This window comes from Hypanus sabinus, chromosome 12 (assembly GCF_030144855.1).
Source record: "Hypanus sabinus isolate sHypSab1 chromosome 12, sHypSab1.hap1, whole genome shotgun sequence".
Lineage (NCBI taxonomy): Eukaryota > Metazoa > Chordata > Chondrichthyes > Myliobatiformes > Dasyatidae > Hypanus > Hypanus sabinus.
The window spans coordinates 6,470,333-6,491,858 of NC_082717.1; positions in this window are offsets into that span (position 1 = coordinate 6,470,333).

Consider the following 21,526-nt stretch of genomic DNA (forward strand, 5'->3'; position numbering starts at 1 on the left):
GAAAGGATCATCCTGCCTGACTAGCCTACTGCAACTTTTTGAGGAAATTACAAGGAGAAAAGACAAAAGAAATGCAGTAAATTTGGTGTACTTGGATTTTCAGAAAACCTTTGACAAGGTGCCCCGCATGAAGCAATATAAGAGCCCATGGAATTACAAGGGAGTGATTAACATTGGCTTAGAGTGGGAATAAAGGGATCCTATTCTGGCTGGCTACCAGTTACCAGTGGAGTTTCACAGGAGCTGGTGTTGGGACTGCTGCTTTTTATTAAGTATAACAAAGATTGGACTATGTGATTAATGGATCTGTGGCTAAATTTGCCAATAATACAAAGATACGTGGACGAGTGGGTAGTGTTGAGGAAACAGAGAGCCTGCAGAGAGACTAAGATAGATTAGGGGAATGGGCAAAGAAGTGGCAAATGAAATACAATGTTGGAAAGTGTATGGTCATGCCCTTTTGGTGGAAGAAATAAATGGGCAGACTATTATTTAGATGGGGAACGAATTAAAAATGTGCAGGATACCCTAAAGGTTGTGTCAGTGGTGAAGAAGACAAATGCAATGTTGGCATTCATTTCCAGGGGAATTGTCAGGAATGCGGCCAGATGGACCCAAACGCAGGTCGCAGACACTGAAGTATTAGCGGGAGGACAGGATGGGGATGCCATGGCATTTAAGGGTAGAGCTGGGATTCAGGTAGATAGAGTGTCAGGCAGGCAGAGCGGAGCAGGCTCCTAGAGTTCAGGCAGGCAGGGCGCAGCCGGCTCCTGGAGTTCAGGCAGGCAGACAGGTCGACAGGTCCCTGGGTTCAGGCAGGCTGACTCCCGGGGTTCAGGCGGGCAGGTCCCTGGGGTTCAGGCAGGCAGGTCCCCAGGGTTCAGGCAGGCAGGCAGGCAGGCAGGTCTACGGGAATAGATAGGCCAGCAGAGAGCACTTCCTGGGCGGGCCGCATATATCCCGGGAAGGGCCGCCTCCCAGGCAGAAACAACGGAGGCCTGGGCATGAATCAAACCCCTAGGCGGGTGCGGAGCATGATCCCAGAGCGAGTTCAGGCGGAAGAGGAGGACGGGGTAGAACTCCTGCAGGGCAGCGGCAGATCGGCCGGGCCTGCCCGACGGAGGCAAGGGACAGGTATGGGCATAGGTCCAGGGTGACCAACACAACAGCCATGATAGCGGGAAAATCAGGAACAGCCGGCAGACAGCGCGACCTTGCGAACAAAACAAACGAGCGTAGAAGTGGGACCAGTGCATGGGAAGAAAGGTGGGGGAGAGGACCAACCTGGCAGTACTGGTACGGGGCAGAGGAGCACAATGAGGAGTAGATCTGAGCCCGGGCAGGATAACAGAATGCAGAGAAGAGTTCGGAGCCAGCGGAGAAACAGGAAACAGAGCAAAACGACCACCTGCCTGGTCCCAGTCCCAAGGCCCCTTATAAACACCTGCAGCTCAATGAGTTACAGGTGTGCCTCCTTGAACCAGGAGGGTCCTAACTAGATTACGGGTGATGGGAGGGACAACTGCAGGACCCGGAGTCCGGAGCCCTTGGACCGGATCAAGATCCGGAATGCAGATTCCGGACCAGACCGGACCCTGACAGGAATAGAATATAAGAGCAGGGTTGTGATGTTCAGGCTCTATAAAGCACTGCTGGGACAACACTTGGAGTATTGTGTGCAGTTTTGGGCTCCTTATTTTAGAAAGGATATATTGACATTGGAGAAGGTTCAGAGATGATTCACGAGAATGATTCTAGGAATGAAAGGGTTACTGTATAAGGAAGGTCTGGCAGCTCTTGGGCTGTATTCCCTGGAGTTCTGGAGAATGAGGGGGGATATCATAGATGTTACGTACAAGCAGCAATAGATCACACATTGAGTCTGGTTTTGATGTTGAAACCATCTTTATTAGTATCTACTCAAAATATTAAAGATTAATCAAAAATAAACAGAAGTTAGTGTTATGCATGTTTATGTGTATGTGTATATATATATATAGCTCCCAAACTATCAGGCTTAGGGAACAATTCTTAAAGTCTTAGGATGGTAAAGTAGAAAAAGTCCAACAATCCATGGGATAAGTGAATGAGGGGAAATTTATGAATTCACGTTAAAATGTAGAGAGGAGGTGATTATGAAAGATTCCACAGGTTTCACATTGGGTAAACAACGTAATTGTTGTTGAAGAGCTTATCCGTCGAGTCATTCCGAAATCCACATCAAAATATCACCAGGTGACAGACACAGGAATATCATCTTCAAGTGGTTACCACAGAACACCCCAATTCAAATGATACTGCAGTATACTCCAACAAATCCACACTTACAGATTATACAAAGTGACAGTCACACATCTATTGTGCACTGTGTGCCGATGATCTTCTGTGCATGGGGGAGTTCCACACCATAGCAGTGACAAGCTGAAGTTCCAACAGCCTCTCTCTCTCTCTCTCTCTCTCTCTCTCTCTCTCTCTCTCTCTCTCACTCACTGAGAGTTTCAGCAGTCCGTCGCAGCTTTTCATACTGACAGTATAGTCCGGCCTCATCCAAGTGTCTTTTAAAATGACAGTCCACCGTAAACAATACCTGTGATCTCGTAACTCCTCCCCTTAATAAGGGAACATTTTGATCTGAAAGAGCAAAGTTTTTAACTGCAAAGTACAAAATATGAAGCAATACAGGTATGGTTACCATATGTATGTATATGTAGTATGCTATAAACTAATATAAAATATTGCAGAAGTGTATACAAATATCGGATTCTATTCCACTATTAAAAATACATTGCAAGCTTAACATCTAGAAAGACAATCGGCAATTATATTGTCCTTGCCTTTGATACCAGTTATCATAAGATCATACTCCTGCAAAATCAGACTCCAGTTCATCAGTCTTCTGTTTTTGTTTTTCACCTTACTCAAGAACACCAGTGGATTATGATCTGTATAAAGCACAAGTGGTTTCTGAGCTGTGCAAACATAAACATCAAAATACTGCAAAGCTAAAATAAATGATAATATTTCCTTCTCAATGGTGGAATAATTTCATTGAAAAGTAAGCCACCAGATGATCAGCATCATCATAATCATCCCTTCATAATAACACTGCTCCTGCAGCTTCATCACTAGTATTCACAGCAAAAGAGAATGGCTTTGCAAAGTCAGGTTCCTTGAGCACAGGTTGATGATATAAAATGGCTTTGAATTTATCAAATGCCTCCACAAAGTTCTTACAGAACTTACGATAATATCTGGCCATTCCCAAGAATCTCCTAAGAGCTTTTTTACTGTTTGGAATGGGAACCCCAGAAATTGCCCAAACTTCTGCCTGAGCAGGAACATGCCTTGGCCTACATGACTAAACTGTAAACTGTAAGGAAAGCCTGTCAAACAGCTTTTCTACTGCAGAGATATGGGCTTCCCATATGTCATTTCCTGTAACCAAATCATCAATATAGGCATCTGTGTTTTCTAACCGTTGAGTTACTCAATCTCTAGAATGTTCCTGCAGCATTTTTCATTCCAAATGGCAGAACATTGTAGTCATACAACCCAGAAGGCGTTAAAAATGCAGAAATTTCTCTACCCCTATCCATTAAAAGAACACATCAATACTCTTTCAACAGATTGATCTTTGTTAGAAGCTTTGCTTTTTCAACGTTGTCTACACAATCATCCACTCTAGGGATTGGGTAAGCATCTGGTTTTGTTATGGCATTCACCTTTCAATAATCAGTGCAAAACCTGATACTACCATCTGGTTTAGGTACCATAACAGAAGGTGAAATCCAATCTGAAGTAGAATGCCTAATACCATTTTCCAACATATACTCAAATTCTTGTTCAGCAACTTTACTCCTTTCAACATTCATGCAATATAGGTGTTGTTTTATGGGTTTGGCATTATCAACATCTACATCATATGATGCCCCTGTTCTTCATTTTGGGACATCAGGGAACAAATCCTTAAATTTCAGAATCAGCTACTTCATTTGCTGCCACTGCTGTGGCTGTAAATGAGCCAATTAAGACTCTAAGATAGTCAGATTTGTCAGGCTGGCAGGAACAATATTTGTTTTAAAACAGGCTTCAGATGGATCAGCTAGTACATTCCCAGCAAGGTCAGATTCATTATTATTGACAACACTGGTCACAGCTGCTGTTTGTTTTTTCATAATACAGTTTTATCAGTGTTCTGCAAACATGCCAGATACTCTTTCTGGGACTAACCAACATTTTCTACCCTTATTACGAGCAGACACTCACCTGGGATTGTGTCAATAATGGGAATAAATAAAAGCCCAATGCCAATGTTCTGTCCAGTTTCCATCAGCCTCTCAGTTTCCCTTTGTTTCTCCAATGCTTACTCTGCATGTCTCCATGACTCTCTCGAATGACGCAGGCGGTTTTCATATTCTTCCTTCTCCTTTCTAATGTTTGGTAACTGGGCTTGTAAATGGCTTAGCTGCTGTTTCTTCTCTTTCATTGCTTCTTGCAATCGGCCTTTCTCTTCCGTTAACTTCTCACAGTCTGACTGAACCTTTCTGACGTAGCCAGAAGCCGTGTCATATGCTCCCTGTGCTCCACTGTGTACTTCCTGGACCAGCATCTGGATGTTGGCAATATCCATCTCAGTCATGCTCCCGTTCCTGATTCTGCTCAGCAAATTGGCCAGTAACTTCACAGCTTCAATCTCTCTCGAAAGATATTTTTCAATCCTATGGGCATCTCCTTCCTTACTGAAAAGCTGCACAACTGCCATGGTCCCTTTAGAGACTCAGAGGTCAGATATTATCCAGTGGCAGTGTCACATGCTCTATGGTTCATAAGTTATACAACATAGAAACAGGCTCTTCAGCCCAACAGATTCCTGTTGCCCAACGTGCCCCATTCATGCCAATCCTTTTTGACAGTGTTTTGCCCATAACCTTCTAAACATTTCAAATCCATGGACTTCTCCAATTGTTTTTTTATTATTGTACCTGTTTCAGCCACTTCCTCTGGCTGCTCGTTCCCCTTTGTGTCAAAAAATAGCCTCTCAACTTCGTATTAAATCTTTCTCTTCTCACCTGAGTGCATTCACCTGATCCATGCACCTTAGCATTTTTGCATCTCTATAAGATCAAAAAACTAAAGTCCCATCCTGTACAAACTCTCCGTATAATTCACTCCCTCAAATCGTGGCAACATCATTGTAAAATTTCCTGCACTCTTTCCAGTTTCATCACTTCTTTCCTGTTTCAGGGCAACCAGAATGGAATGCAATACTCCAAATGCATCCTCACCAGTGTCCTCTACAACCTTCTAGCTTTTATACTCTATGTTGTGTCTTATGAAAGCCAGTGCACCAAAAGTCTTCTTCACTACACTGTCTGCCTATGACAGAACTTTCTTGTACTTGTACACTAAGGTTCCTCTGTTTTACAGCTCTCCCCAGGGACCTGGTGTTTACAGTAAATGTATTACCTGGATTTGACTTTCCAAAATGCAACACCTCACACTTCTCTGAATTTAGTTCCATTTGCCATTCCTTGGTGCAATTACTCAGCAGATCACGATTGCAGTAGAATTTTTGACAACTTCTGCACTGTTCACTCTATGCAGTGTATCTTAGAGTCATCAGCAAACTTAGTAACCATGTCCTCTGCATTCTTATCTAAATTACTGATAGAGATGACAAACAACACTGGACTCAGCACCGAGTCCTGAGGCACACCACTAGTCACAGGCCTCCAGTCAGGGACATAACGTTCCACCAAGCACCCTCAGTTTTTCACCATCAAGCTCTCTGTGTATCCACTTGGCTATCCCTGGATTCCTTGTGATCTAAACTTGTAGCGCAGTCTGATGTAGGTCCTTAACAAAAGCCTTTTATATATGTATTCGTCTACACCCTGCTCTCATCTTGGTCACATCTCCAACAACTCAGTCATGACCTCCCACAGACAAAGATTCACCGACTACCCCATTCATTCCAGATGTCAGTGTTTCTTATCACAAAGAATCCTGCCAGTACCTTGCCTACCTCAGATATTAAATTTACTACTCTATAGTTCCTGGCTTCTTATTTGCTGCCCATCTTAAATAAAGACACAACATTCACTCCCCTCCAGTCTACCAGCACCTCCCCTGCAGCTAACATTGGTGCAAATCCTGGCTCCCTCATTTTTCTCACCTTTCACGGTTGTGATGAATATCGCTGGTCAGTCCTTTGAGTTTTATCCACCTCAGTAACTTCAAATCACTTTGAAGTCTCCCTAATCTCCTCTGCCAAAGCTATCTCATGTCCCCCTTCTGTCCTCCTCATTTTCTTCTCAATTCCACCCCTGCATTTCCAATACTCCTCCAGGGATTCTGTTGATACCAGCTGCCTTTACCTGACCCATACATCTTCTTTTTCTTCTGTTGCCAACCACAGTATAACATAGGAACATAGAAAACCTGCAGCACAATACAGGCCCATCAGCCAACAAAACTGTGCCAAACATGTCCTTACCTGAGAAATTACCTAGAGTTACCCACAGTCCTCTATTTTTCTATGCTCCAATGCCAGTCTAGGAGTCTCTTAAATGACCCTATCATATCCACCTCCACCACAGTCGACTGCAGCCCATTCCACACACTCACCACTCTCTGCGTAAAAAAACTTACATCTGACATCTCCTCTGAACCTACTTCCAAGCACCTTAAAGCTGTTCCTTCTTTTGCCCTCCTTGTGTTGTCAGAGGTTATGACTGAAAAATCCTCAGACTATCCACACGATCAACGGCTCTCATCTTATACATATCTATCAGCTCACCTCTCATCCTCCGCTGCACCAAGGAAAAAATGCCAAGTTCATTCAACCTATTCTCATTAGGCATACTCTCCAATCCAGGCAACATCTTTGTAAATCTACTTTGCGCCCTTTCTACGGTTATACATCCTTCCTAGAGTGAGGTGAACAGAACAGAACACAGTACTCCAAGTGGGGTCTGACCAGCATCCAAAATAGCTGCAACATTACTTCTCAGCTGCTAAACTCAATCCCATGAATGATGAAGGCCAATGCACCGTATGCATTCTTACCCACAGAGTCAACTTGCGCAGCACCCTTGAGAGTCCTATGGACTCGGATCCCAAGATCTCTCTGATCATCCACACTGCCAAGAGTCTTACCATTAATACTATATTCTGACCTTATATTTAATCTACCAAAATGAACCACCTCACATTTATCTAGGTTGAACTCCATCTGCCATTTCTCAGCCCATTTTTGCATCCTATCATTGTCCTGCTGTAACCTCTGACAGCCCTCCACACTATGCACAACTCCTCTAACCTTTGTGTCATCAACAAATTTATTAACCCATCCTTCCACTTCTTCATCCAAGTTCTTTATAAAAATCAATAAGAGTGGGGGTCCCAGAACAGATTCCTGAGGAACACCACTGGTGACCGACTTCCATGCAGAACGTGACCCATCTACAACTACTCATTGCCTTCTGTGGCAAGCCAGTTCTTGATCCACAAAGCAAGGTCCCCTTGGATCCCATGCCTCCTTACTTTCTCAATAAGCCTTGCATGGGGTACCTTGTCAAATGCCATGCTGAAATCCATATACACTACATCTATGCTCTACCATCATCAATGTGGTTAGTCAGATTCTCAAGACATTCAATCAGGCTCGTAAGGCATGGCCTGCATTTGACAAAGCCATGCTGACTATTCCTAATCAAATTATGCCTCTCCAAATGTTCATAAATCCTGCCTCTCAGGATCTTTTTCATCAACTTACCAACCACTGAAGCAAGACTCACTGGTCTATAATTTTCTGGTCTATCTCTACTTCCTTTCTTGAATAATAGAATAATATCCACAACCCTCCAATCCTCCGGAACCTCTCCCATCCCCATTGATGATGGGACATTGTCAGAGGCTCAGCAATCTCTTTCCTCACCTCCCACAGTAGCCTGGGGTGCATCTCGTCCAGTCCCGGTATATATACTATCCAAAAGCTCCTGCATATCATCTATCTTAATAGCTACATCCTCAACCTTTTCAGTCTGCCATAAGTCATCCCTACAATCGTCAACATCCTTTTCCGTAGTGAATACTGAAGCAAAGTACTAATTAAGTACCTCTGCTATCTCCATCGGTTCCATACACACTTTTACACTGTGTCACTTGATTGGTCCTATTCTCTCACATCTTATCCTCTTGATCTTCACATACTTGTAGAATGCCTTGGGGTTTTCCTTAATCCTGTCTGCCAACACTTTCTCATGGCCCTTTCTGGCTGTCCTAATTTCTTTTTTAGCTTCTTCCTGCTAGCCTTATAATCTTCTAGCTCTCTATCGCAACAGCGTTTGTACACCACGGTTCCAGTACCCTACCATCCTTTCCTTGTCTCATTGGAACATACCTATGCAGAACTACATGCAAGTATCCCCTGAACATTTGCCACTTTTTCTTCCATACATTTCCCTGAGAACATCTGTTTCCAATTTCTGCTTCCAAGTTCCTGCCTAACAGCCTCATATTTCCCCTTACTCCAATTAAATGCTTTCCTAACTTGTCTGTTCCTATCCCTCTCCAATGCTATGGTAAAAGAGTTAGAGTTGTGATCACTATCTTCAAAATGCTCTCCCACTGAGAGGTCTGACACTTCACCAGGTTCATTTCCCAATACCAGATCAAGTCCCACCTCTCCTCTTGTAGGCATACCCACATATTGTGTCAAGAAACCTTCTTGAATGCAACTAAGAAACTTTACCCCATTAAAACCCTTGCTTTAGGAACATGCCAATTAATATTTGGGAATTTAAAATTTCCCATCACAAAAACCCTGTTATTATTAAACCTTTCCAGAATTTGTCTCTCTAGCTGCTCCTCTATGTTCCTGCAAATATTGGGTGGTCTATAAAAAACACCCAGTAGAGTTATTGACCCCTTCCTGTTCCTAGATTTCACCCAAAGAGACTCTGTAGACAATCCCTCCACATCTTCCTCCTTTTCTATGACTGTGACACTATCTCTGATCAACAATGCCATGCACCCACCTCTTTTGCCTCCCTCTGTATCCTTTCTGAAACATATAAAGCCTGGCACTCGGAGTAACCATTCCTGCCCCTGAACCATCCAAGTCTCTTTAATGGCCACAACATCATAGCTCTAAGTACTGATCCACACTCTAATCTCATCCACTTTGTTCATAATACTCCTTGCATTAGTATAGGCACATCTCAAACCATTGGTCTGAGAATGTTCCTTCTAGATCACCTGCTTATCCTCCCTCGCGTACTGTCTCCAAGCTTTCTCTATTTTTGATCCAAGTGCCTCTTCCTCTATCTCTTCAGTTTCATTCTCCCCCCACCCCCCCCCAGCAATCCTAGTTTAAGCTCTCCCCAAAAGCCTTAGCAAAACTTCCCTCCAGGATATTGGTCCCTCTGCGATTCAAGTGCAACCCATCTTTTTTGTACAGGTCACTCCTGCCCCAAAAGATATCCCGTGATCCAGAAATCTGAACCCCTGCCCCTGCCAGTCCAGCAGCCACACATTTATCCTCCACCTCATTCTATTCCTATACTCACTGTCACGTGGCACAAGCAGTGATCCTGAGATTACTACCTTTGTGGTCCTGCTTCTCAACTTCCTTCCTACCTCCCTGCTGTCTGCTTTCACAACCTCCTCACTTTTCCTACCTCTGTCTTTGGTACCAATATGTACCATGACCTCTGGCTGTTCTCCTTCCCACTTCAGGATATCTTGGACGCGATCAGACCCTGGCACCTGGGAAGCAAACTACCATCCATGCTTCTTTCCTGCATCCACAGAATCTCCTGTCTGACCACCTAACTATAGGGTCCCCTATCATTGCTGCCATCCTCTTCCTTTCCCTACCCTTCTGAGCCACAGGGCCTGACTCTGTGTCAGATGCATGACCACTGTTGCTTCCCCCAGGTAGGCCTTCCCCCCCAACAGTACTCAAACAGGAGTACTTATTGTCAAGGGCTACAGCCACAGGGGTGCTGAGTCAGAGCCATTACTGATGTCACAGACGTGGCTACTGCTGCTGTTTTCTCCTTAACCTCGGAGGAGCATTTGTCTCTGGGCCTGTACACACTGGAGTTTAGGAGAATGAGGGGGATCTCAGTGAAACCTATTGATATAAAAAGGTCAGGATAGAGTGGATGTGGGAGGATGTTCTCTACGGTGAGGGGTGTCAGGACCAGACGGCTCAGCCTCAGAATGGAAGATGTCTCTTTGGAACAGAGATGAAGAAGAATTTCTTCAGCTAGAGACTGGTGACTCTGTGGAATTCATTGCCACATGCAACTGTGCTGGCCAACACATTGGGTACATTTAAAATGGAGGTTGGTAGCTTCTTGTTTAGTCTAGATATTAATATTTATTAGGAGAAGGCAGGAGAAAGGGATTGAAAGGAATAATAAATCGGCCATGATGGAATAGTGGAGCAGGCTCTATGGGCTGAGTAGCCCAATTCTGCTGCTATGTTTTATGGTCATACAGTAAAATGGTACACTTGTTTCAAGGAGAATGGCTCTAGGGAAATTCTACACTGTCTGCTCTCTGACTCCCTTCTGTAAACTTGCTGGTTACCAAACATTAGGTGTGACCACATCTTTTCTCTCCCTCATCGGGAGGCAATCGGTTCAGGTCTGTGATCTACTCTCATCACATGACTGCACTGAATGGTCACATGCATCACAAACTCCCAGCTGGAGTGGCCCATTCTCCCTTAAATCTGTTGCCCCATGCAGTAAGATTGCAGCTGGTGTGACTGACATGAACACCACATTCTCGTCCACCTCCTTCAACCTGTCACATCCTTCTGGGCCATTATATCTCTATATCTGCACTAAAGGTAAATGAAGATAATTTAAGCTGCAAAGACTCATGACTCTGAAAGAAAAACATGCTCCTCACAGGCTCTTATTTTTAAACTATCACTAGTTACTTCTCAATTCTTCCATGAAAGGAAATATCCCCTCATTCCTACCATTGTTAAGGCCAGTCAGAATCTTATCCTGGGACCACAGAATAATACAGCACAGGAAAAGGCCATTTAGCCCATTGTGAGCATAGTGGCGTTTTTACCCATCTGCACTAATCCCATTTCCTTGCATTATGTCCATATACCTCCATGTCTTGTCCATCTGAGTGCCTGTCCAAATGCCTCTTAATTACAGAATTATTTTTGATTCCACCACCCTTCCAGATATCAATCAATCTCCATCATTAAACAAAGCTTATCCCTCAGATCCCACTAATGACTAGTGAGACTTGGCTGAAGGAGCATTGACTGGCTTCTCGATGCTCTGGGGTTCTGTTGTTTTATACATGATAACAGGGTTGGAATTAAAGGAGGATGGGTGGCATCACTCAGTGGGGAGAATGTCACAGCATTGTTCAGACAAGACAACCTGGAGAGCTTGTCTACTGCGGCTATATTGGTGGAACTGAGGAATATGAAATGGATGCTCATGTTAATGGATCACATTAAATTCCTCCCAATATTCAGTGAGATTTAAAGGAGCAAATTATCAGGGAGAAAGCAGACAGTTGCAAGAAAGATCAGATTGTGATAGTCGGTGATTTTAAACTTCCACTTAATGAGAAGTAACCTTATAGAAATGTTTAAAATCATGAGTGACTGGGTGTCATGAGGTGCGGCGGACAGCACAATACTTTACAGTACAGATGACCCAGGTTCAATTCCAGCCACTGCCTGTCAGGAATTTGTATGTTATCCCAGTGACCACATGGATTTCCTCTGAGTGCTCTGGTTTCCTCCCACAGTTTAAAGATGTATTGGTCTGTAGGTTAATTGGTCATTGAAAATTATCCCATGATTAGGTTAGGGTTAAGTCGGTAGGTTGATAGGTGGTGTGGCTCATTGGGCCTGAAGGGCCAATTCTGCACTCTAAATAAATAAAAATAAATCTGAAACCCCAATCTCGGCACTAATTCCTCAGCCACACGTTCATCTAGAAATTCATCTTATTTTTAGCCTTTCTGGTGTGTGGAGTAGGCACAACCCAAAGATTACTACCCATGAGGACCTGCTTTTCACTTTCCTCCCCAGCTCCCCATATTCTCTCATCAGGACCTTTACCCCTTTTCTGTCCGTGATTTAGATCAGTAAGTGGAACTGTGGGTCAGTAAGTTTGCAGATATCATGAAGGTTGGTGGAGTTGTGGACAGTGCAGAAGGTTTCCATAGGATACAAACAGGACATTGACTGGATTTAGAGCTGGACTGAGGAAGGTCAGAATTCAACCTGGAGAAGCATGGAGTGATTCACTTTGGAAGGTCAGAATTCAACCTGGAGAAGCCTGGAGTGATTCACTTTGGAAGGTCAAATTTGAACATAGGGATAAAGACTGGATTCTTCGCAGTGTGGAGGAAATGATGGTTCTTGAGGTACACATAGAGCTTAGAGCATGGATTGATACCTGGAAATATGATGTTGTAGCTATTAGTGAAACATGGTTGCAGGAGGGGTGTGATTGGCAACTAATTATTCCTGGATTTCGTTGCTTCAGGTGTGATAGAATTGGAGGGGCAAGAGGGGGAGGTGTTGCATTGCTTATCAGAGAAAATAGTACAGCGGTGGTTTGGCAGGATAGATTAGAGGACTTGTCTAGGGAGACTATTTGGGTGGAATTGAGGAATGGGAAAGGTGTAGTAACACTTATAGGGGTGTATTATAGACCACCAAATGGGGAGTGAGAATTGGAGGAGCACATTTGTAAGGAGACAGCAGATATTTGTAGTAAGCACAAGGTTGTGATTGTGGGAGATTTTAATTTTCCACACATAGACTGGGAAGCCCATTCTGTAAAAGGGCGGGATGGTTTGGAGTTTGTAAAATGTGTGCAAGATAGTTTTTGGCAGCAATCCATACAGGTACCAACTAGAGAAGGGGAAGTTTTGGATCTCCTGTTAGGAAATGAGATAGGTCAGGTGACAGAAGTAGGTGTTGGGGAGCACTTTGGGTCCAGTGATCATAATGCCATTGGTTTCAATATAATTATGGAGAAGAATAGGTCCGGACCCAGGGTTGAGATTTTTGATTGGAGAAAAGCTAACTTTAAGGAGATGCAAAAGGATTTAGAAGGAGTGGATTGGAACAATTTGTTTTATGGGAAGGATGTAATAGAGAAATGGAGGTCATTTAAAGGTGAAATTTTGAAGGTACAGAATCTTTATGTTCCTGTTAGGTTGAAAGGAAAGGTTAAAAGTTTGAGAGAGCCATGGTTTTCAAGGGATATTGGAAACTTGGTTCAGAAAAAGAGGGAGATCTACAATAAATAAAGGCAGCATGGAGTAAATGAGGTGCTCGAGGAATATAAAGAATGTAAAAAGTATCTTAAGAAAGAAATTAGAAAAGCTAAAAGAAGATATGAGGTTGCTTTGGCAAGTAAGGTGAAAATAAATCCAAAGGGGTTCTTTCTTTCTTTTTCAATCTTTTTATTAAATTTCATATATAAAAAAAAACAACACAAAATAATGAATAGATTACAGATTCAATAAACTTGAGATTACATTAGTAATAGGATAATAATATCCTATTAAAACATCCATCAACAAAAGGTGCATAAATCAATCAAGTCTATGTAAATATATATGAAAAACAAAAATAATCGTCGAAAAAAGAGAAAAAAAAAATTGAAATTATATATGAGAAAAAATATATAATGAAAAAAAATACTAAACTAACACTAACATGGGCAATAATAACACTTTATAAATATATAAAGGTGTCAAGAAAAGAACTCCAGAACTCCATACCTGAACAAGTATAAGTAGAGAAAAGGATCTGAAATAAGCCAAATTAATTCATATGAAAGTGTCGAATAAATGGTCCCCAGGTTTCTTCAAATTTAATTGAAGAATCAAAGATAGTGCTTCTGATTTTTTCCAAACTCAAATAAGAAATAGTTTGGGAGAACCACTGAAATGTAGTAGGAGGATTTACTTCTTTCCAGTTTTGTAATATAGATCTTCTGGCAATTAATGTTACAAAGGCAATCATTCGTCTGATTGAAGGGGAAAGTTGATTGCCATCTTCATTTGGTATACCGAAAATTGCAGTAATAAAATGGGGTTGTAAATCGATATTCCATACTGAGGAAATGACATCAAAAATGTCCTTCCAATAGTTATGTAAAGTGGGACATGTCCAAAACATGTGAGTCAATGAAGCCACTTCTAAATGACATCTGTCACATTGAGGATTGATATGCGAATAAAATCGGGCAAGTTTATCTTTAGACATATAAGCTCTATGTACAATTTTAAATTGTATTAAAGCATGTTTAGCACAAATAGAGGAGGAATTAACCATTTGTAAAATTTTTTCCCATTTATCTGTTGATATATTACATCGAAGTTCTTTTTCCCATTCTTGTCTAATTCTATCCGATATTTCTGGCTGTATCTTCATAATCATGTTATAAATAAAAGCTACTAATCCCTTCTGACAAGGATTAAAAGTAAAAATCAAATCTGAAAAATCCGATGGAGTTGAATTAGGAAAAGATGGAAGAATTTTATGTAAGAAATTTCTAATTTGTAAGTATCTAAAAAAATTAGATTTAGGTAATTCAAATTTGTTGGATAGTTGATCAAAAGACATCAAAGTACCTTCAAAAAAAAGATCACGAAAACATTTTATACCTTTCCTTTTCCATATACTAAAAGCTTGATCTGTCAATGAAGGTTTAAAAAAAAAATTACATAAAATAGGGCTGTCCAAAGCAAAGTTTTTCAGATTAAAGAATTTGCGAAATTGAAACCAAATTCGTAGTGTATGTTTAACAACAGGGTTAGATATCTGTTTATTGAATTTGGCTAAATCAATAGGAAGAAAAGAACCAAGAACGGAAAATATAGAATATCCCTTAACCTCACTACATTCCAAATTTACCCACTGTGGGCACACAGGTGAATCCAAATCTAGTTTCCAGTACATTAGGTTACGAATATTATTCGCCCAATAATAAAATCTAAAGTTAGGTAAAGCTAGACCACCATCTTTTTTAGACTTTTGTAATTGCCTTTTGCTTAACCTAGGATTTTTATTTTGCCAAACAAATGAGGAAATCTTTGAATCAATATTATCAAAAAAAGATTTAGGAATAAAAATTGGTAAAGCTTGGAATAAATATAAAAATTTCGGTAAAATCATCATTTTAATAGCATTAATCCGACCAACTAATGATAAAAATAAGGGAGACCATCTAGTAATAAGTTGCTGAATTTGATGAAGCATAGGTAAAAAATTCAGTCCAAATAAATCTTTATATTTCTTGGTGATTTTTATACCTAAATAGATAAAGTTATCAGTAACAACTTTAAATGGCATCCTATCACTCAATAAAGTTTGCGCGTTTAAAGGGAATAACTCACTCTTATCTAAGTTTAACTTATAACCAGAAAAACTACCAAATTGAGCCAACAAGGATAAAATAGCAGGAATAGACCTACTAGGATTAGAAATATATAACAACAAATCATCAGCATAAAGCGATAATTTGTATAACTTCTCATTACGGGTAATACCAAAAATATTAGGAGACTCACGAATAGCAATAGCTAAAGGTTCTAATGCAATATTAAATAATAAAGGACTTAAAGGACAACCTTGTCTCGTACCACGAGATAATTGAAAAAAAGAGGATCTATAATTATTTGTAAGAACAGAAGCAACAGGTTTATAATATATTAATTTAATCCATGATATAAAATTAGGACTAAAATTAAAGTTTCTCAATGCATTAAATAAATATGTCCATTCAACTCTATCAAAGGCTTTTTCAGCATCTAATGAGATAACACATTCTGGGGTTGTAGGTGATGAAGTATAAATTATGTTAATCAATTTTCTAATATTAAAAAAGGAATATCGATTCCTAATAAAACCAGTTTGATCTTCTGAAATAATCTGTGGTAATACCTTTTCTAATCTAATGGCTAAAATTTTTGTAAGAATCTTAGAGTCTACATTTAATAATGATATAGGGCGATAAGATGCACATAAGGTAGGATCTTTATCTTTTTTAAGAATTAAAGAGATAGTAGCTTCATAAAACGATTGAGGTAATCTCTTCTTAACAAACGCATCATTAAAGATTTCACATAGCCAAGGAGAAAGCAATAAAGAAAAAGTTTTAAAAAATTCTACAATAAAACCATCAGGACCAGGAGCTTTCCCTGAATTCATTGATGAGATAGCCTCTCTTATTTCATCCATAGAAATAGGAGCATCAAGCAAGCTACAATCTTCATCTATCAGTTTAGAAATATTCAAATTATTAAAAAAATTATCCATCGTAAACCGGTCACCGTCAAATTCTGATTGATATAAAGATTTATAAAAATCTTGAAAAGTGTTATTGATTTCTTTATAATCAGTAGTTAAATTACCGTCTTGTTTACGAATTTTAATAATTTGTCGCTTAGTCGAAATAGCTTTTAATTGATTAGCTAACAATTTACCAGTTCGATCACTATGAATATAAAATTGAGCCCTAGTCTTAATTAATTGATTCTCAATTGAAGAAGATAATAATAAACTATGTTCCATTTGAAGCTCAACTCTCTTCTTATAAAGTTCTTTGGTAGGAGTAACGGAATAAATCTTATCAATTTCTTTAATTTTATCCACCAATAAAGCTATATCTGAATATCTTTGTTTTCTTTTACCAGCGGAATATGAAATAATTTGTCCACGAATAAAAGCCTTGAAAGAGTCCCAAAGTATTCCTTTATCAATCTCTTCATTATAGTTTGTTGAAAAAAATAAGTCAATTTGTTGTTTTATGAAGGTAATAAATTCTGGATCTTGAAGTAAAGTAGCATTAAGTCTCCAAGATCTAGTATTGATAGAAGAATCCGAAATCTTGATAGATAACTTCAAAGGCGCATGATCCGAAATAGCAATAGAATCGTATTTACAATCAATAACATCTGTTAATAAACGATGATCAATAAGAAAGTAATCAATTCTAGAATAACTATGATATACATGTGAAAAAAATGAAAATTCTTTACCTTTAGGGTTCAAAAACCGCCATATTTCAGTAATTCCAGAATCAACCATAAAAGAATTAATAAGTAAAGCTGATCTATTCGGAAGAGTTCGAATAGGTTTAGATCTATCCATCGAAGGATTCAAACAACAATTAAAGTCTCCACCCATAATCAACATATATTCATTCAAATTAGGAAGAGAAGTAAATAAACGTTTAAAAAATTCAGGACAATCAAAGTTTGGAGCATAAATATTAACTAAAACAACTTTCCGATTAAAAAGTGAACCAGTTATCAACAAAAATCTACCCTGTGGATCAGAAATAATTTCATAATGTGTAAACGAAATTGAGGCGTCTATAAAAATAGACACACCCCTAATTTTAGCGGTACAATTTGAGTGAAATTGTTGACCTTTCCAGAACCTAAAAAAACGTTGATTATCCTCCCTCCTAATGTGGGTCTCCTGTGCAAAAATAATATTAGCGTTCAATCTATGGAATACTTTAAATATTTTTTTACGTTTAATCGGATGATTTAAACCATTAGTATTCCACGAGATAAAGTTAATAGATTTATCCATCATACCAATATTAATTGTGTGTATCATAAAAGGTTAAAAAGACACATAACCCACAATTTAGGAAGAAGGAAAATTGATTCAGGAGCAACCGGAGATCCTGACACCTCAACAATATTAACAATTTAAAGTCAGCCCATAAACTAAAAGCAAAAAAATAAAAAGCAAAAGCATGAAAAAAGATCCCTCCCCCCTCCCCCCACCCTTTGAAAGAAAGCCAAGCGGCAGGCGCATAAACTAATACTAATATTACCCCCATTTCAAGATGGCAGCTCCATAAGAAAATTTTTTAAGAAAAAACTATATAACACCCCAATTAAAATATAGAGTTGCAAAAAAAAAAATATATATATATATATATATACCTACATATATATATATATATACATACACATACACATACACACCCATATCAGACAAATCAAAAAAAAAACTAAAATAGTAAAACCAGAAAGATCATTAATAAAAAAAAATGCACATTAAAGTTTAAAAATGTGATACACCTTTAAAAAAGAAATTCCATATTCAGATACAAAGATGACGTTTCACAAGCCAAGACTTATGGGAAGAAGAAACGACATTTTGAGAAAGCCATATTACAAAATATGAATATAAATTCAGCAATCTAATGAGAAAATATAGTAAAAAAAAGTTATCAAAATAGAATATTTTTATAAAAAAAAAAGATTTAATAGACACTACAACATATTTAAAAAAAAACTAAAGAAAAAGAATTCAAAACCTTTGTTCCATTTCTAAATACAGGCAAGCAAATAAACGCTTATAAAAAGTAAAGACTTATGGGAAGAAGAAACGACATTTTGAAAAAAATAATTCATTATTACAAAATACAAACGTATATAAAAAAAGGATATTATAAAGATTAAAACAGCATCTATAAGCAATAATAATAGTAAAAAAAAAAGACCCAGACCCATAGTTCAAAATAAGAAGTTATAACCCAACTTCTAGGGTTAAAACTTAAAATGAAATAACATCCTCTCTCCAAAAAAAAATCTTCAATGTAACTCATAGTTCAAGTTGCACTAGAGGATCGATGTTCTTCAACAAATTTCTTCGCTTCTTCAGGAGTGATAAAAAAGTGTAGACTGTTGTCGGGCAGCACCATTCTAAGCTTCGCTGGATACATTAAAGCTTGTTTAAAACCAAACGAATGAATCTCTGCCATCACTGGTTTAAAAGCGATCCTGGCTTTCATAACTTCATACGAATAGTCTTCAACTATTCGAAATGAATAATTTCTGTAGGAGATCATACCTTTTTTACGAGCTAACCGAATTAGAAGCTCTTTCTCACGAGGATAATGAAGGCGAACAATCACCGCTCGTGGTTTATCAGACACAGGCGAAAGCCTCGCAACTCTATGAGCGCGGTCAATAACAGGTTCATTTTTCAAACCTTCACCACCGAAAATTTCCCACAGTAATTTAGAGAAAAATTCAGTTAAATCACCGGACTCAACTTTTTCGGGAATTCCGATGATGCGCAAATTCTGTCTGCGAGAACGATTTTCAAGATCAGTAATTTTAAACTTGTACTGATCTAAAGTTTTAGCAGTCGACTCTATCTTCTTCTCTAACACTTCAATTGTACGTGCTTTTTCACAAATTGATTGTTCAAGAGTCGTGATCTTATTTCCATGCTGTTGAACCTCTAACGCCTGCGACTGAAACTTAGTTTCAAGCGATTTAACAACTCCTTCAAGATCGGATATTTTCGAAGTAATCCTCCTTTCCAAACTTAACAGTTTACTGTCCAATTTACCTTCTAGTCTGCCTTCCAGAGCCGCAAATTTAGCATCCAGTTTATTGTCCAATTTACTTTCCATAACCGCAAATTTAACATCCAGTTTAGTGTCCAAAAGACCAACAATTGCGTCGATGGATAAAGGATCCTTAGCCGATTTCTTACTTGTAGCCATTTTAGGTTTGACAAGATTAGATCAACTATTATTTTAGGAAAAAAGGGTCAATCAAAGGTAGCAACTCATATGATTAAGTTCGAAAAGGTCTAATTAAAGGGTGATTATAGTTAAAAAAATAAAGAGCGCCTAAAAGGCAGATGCTTACGTCGCCATCTTGAAACTCCACCCCAAGGGGTTCTACAGTTATATTAATAGCAAAAGTATAGTGAGGGATAAAATTGGTCCCTTAGAGAATCACAGTGGACAGCTATGTGTGGAGCCAAAAGAGATGGGGGAGATTTTGAACAATTTCTTTTTTTTGGTGTTCACTAAGGAGAAGGATATTGAATTGTGTAATGTCAGGGAAACAAGTAGGGAAGTTATGGAAACTATGAGATGAAAGAGGAGGAAATACTGGCGCTTTTGAGGAATACAAAAGTGGATAGATCTCTGAGTCCTGACAAAATATTCCTTAGGACCTTGAGCGAAGTTTGTGTAGAAATAGCAGGGGCTCTGACAGAAAGATTCCAAATGTCATTAGAAACAGAGATGGTGCCGGAGGATTGGCATATTGCTCATGTGGTTTCATTGTTTAAAAAGGGTTCTACGAGTAAACCTAGCAATTACAGGCCTGTCAGTTTGATGTCAATGGTGGGTAAATTAATGGAAAGTATTCTTAGAGACGGTATATATAATTATCTGGGTAGACAGGGTCTGATTAGAAACAGTCAGCATGGATTTGTGCATGGAAGGTTATGTTTGACAAATCTTAGTGAATTTTTTGAAGAGGTTACGAGGAAAGTAGATGAGGGTAAAGCAGTGGATGTTGTCTATGTGGACTTCAGTAAGGCCTTTGACAAGGTTCCACACAGAAGGTTAGTTAGGAAGGTTCAATCGTTAGTTATTAATATTGAAGTAGTAAAATTGATTCAACAGTGGCTGGATGGGAGATGCCAGACAGTAGTGGTGGATAACTGTTTGTCAGGTTGGAGGCCGGTGACTAGTGGTGTGCCTCAGGGATCTGTACTGGGACCAATGTTGTTTGTCATATACCTTAATGATCTGGATGTTGGGGTGTTAAATTGGATTAGTAAGTATGCATATGATACTAAGATAGGTGGCGTTGTGGATAATGAAATAGGTTTTCAAAGCTTGCAGAGAAATTTAGGCCAGTTAGAAGATTGGGCTGAAAGATGGTGGATGGAGTTTAATGCTGATAAGTGCGAGGTGCTACATTTTGGTAAGACTAATCAAATATGACATATATGGTAAATGGTAGGGTATTGAGGAATGCAGTAGAACAGAGTGATCTAGGAATAATGGTGCATAGTTCCCTGAAGGTGGAATCTCAAAAAACTTTGGGTATGCAGGCCTTTATAAATCATAGCATTGAGTATAGGAGCAAACACGAGGAAATCTGCAGATGCGAGAAATTCAAACAACACACACAAAATACTGGTAGAACACAGCAGGCCAGGCAGCATCGATAGGCAGAAGGGTTGTCGACGTTTTGGGCCAAGACCCTTTGTCAGGACTAACATTGAGTATAGGAGTTGGGATGTAATGTTAAAATTGTACAAGGCATTGGAGAGGCCAAATTTGGAGTATTGTGTATAGTTCTGGTCACTGAATTATAGGAAAGATGTCAACAAAATAGAGAGAGAGTACAGAGAAGATTTACTAGAATGTTACCTGGGTTTCAGCACCTAAGTTACAGAGAAAGTTTGAAAAAGTTAGGTCTTTATTCTTTGGAGCGTAGAAGGTTGAGGGGGGACCTGATTGATTATGAGGGGGATAGATAGAGTTGACGTGGATAGGCTTTTTCCATTGAGTAGGGGAGACTCAAACAGCAGGACATGAGTTGAGAGTTAGGGGGCAAAAGTTTAGGGGTAACACAAGGTGGAACTTCTTTACTCAGAGAGTGGTAGCTGTGTGGAACGAGCTTCCAGTAGAAGTGGTGGAGGCAGGTTCGATATTGTCAT